Genomic DNA, 872 nt, shown 5'->3' on the forward strand with positions numbered 1-872 from the left:
TGACATGGGATCCAGGCCCTCAGCTGGATTCTTTGGGTCTCTAGTGAGTAAACAGATCTCTTGCACTCTTCCACATTTAACTTTTTGGTTGAATATTATGAAACAATTCTATAAGTTATATGTCCTGTATTAAATCTATTCCCTTCTGAACCTTAAATAAAACAAAATGAGTACTGAGAGGGGGTAGAAAATGGTATTAATAGTTACTTGGCTGGCGGCAGAAGGATGTATCAACAAATGGCCCACTGTGAATGAGCTAGAGATGCCTGATAATCCTCAGCTTACTATTGATGAGGGGATGCAAAGGCTTAGGGGAGGGGCTGGGGATTTGGCTCAGTGGTACAGCACTTGCCTACCATGCTCAAATCCCTGGGTTCAATCTCCACAGCTGCAGAGGCTTAGGAAAACGGGAATATGGGAGTGGATTTGTCATATTAAACCAATTCTCTGTGTTGGGAAGATCCAGAACATGTACCCTTCACTAACACCTTGAGAAACAGATAAATTAGGGAGTATCAGCATCCCTAATGAAGAATAGCACCACCGTTCTTCTCTGTATGTCAGACATTATGGTGGGGACCACAATTACTCACTTAGGTAATGCAAAGGCAATGGGCTCTATTGCACCTCAGAGTGGCAGAGGTCAAGTAACAGCACTTAATTGTCAAAGGCCAGGTGTGCATATCACAATGGACTTCAGAAGCAGAACATATGACCAAAAAATCTGACACCTGTAGACTTATAGCATTGGCTGATTAGCCACGGTGTTTCTAAAAGTGAAATAGAAAGCCTGTAAAATTTTACTAGATTTATATAATCAAAAAAATTTAAGGGCAAACCTACCTCAAATTGTGGTAACAGGAAATCACAGG

The sequence above is a fragment of the Octodon degus genome, unplaced genomic scaffold, assembly GCF_000260255.1.
Source record: "Octodon degus isolate 3935 unplaced genomic scaffold, OctDeg1.0 scaffold00100, whole genome shotgun sequence".
Lineage (NCBI taxonomy): Eukaryota > Metazoa > Chordata > Mammalia > Rodentia > Octodontidae > Octodon > Octodon degus.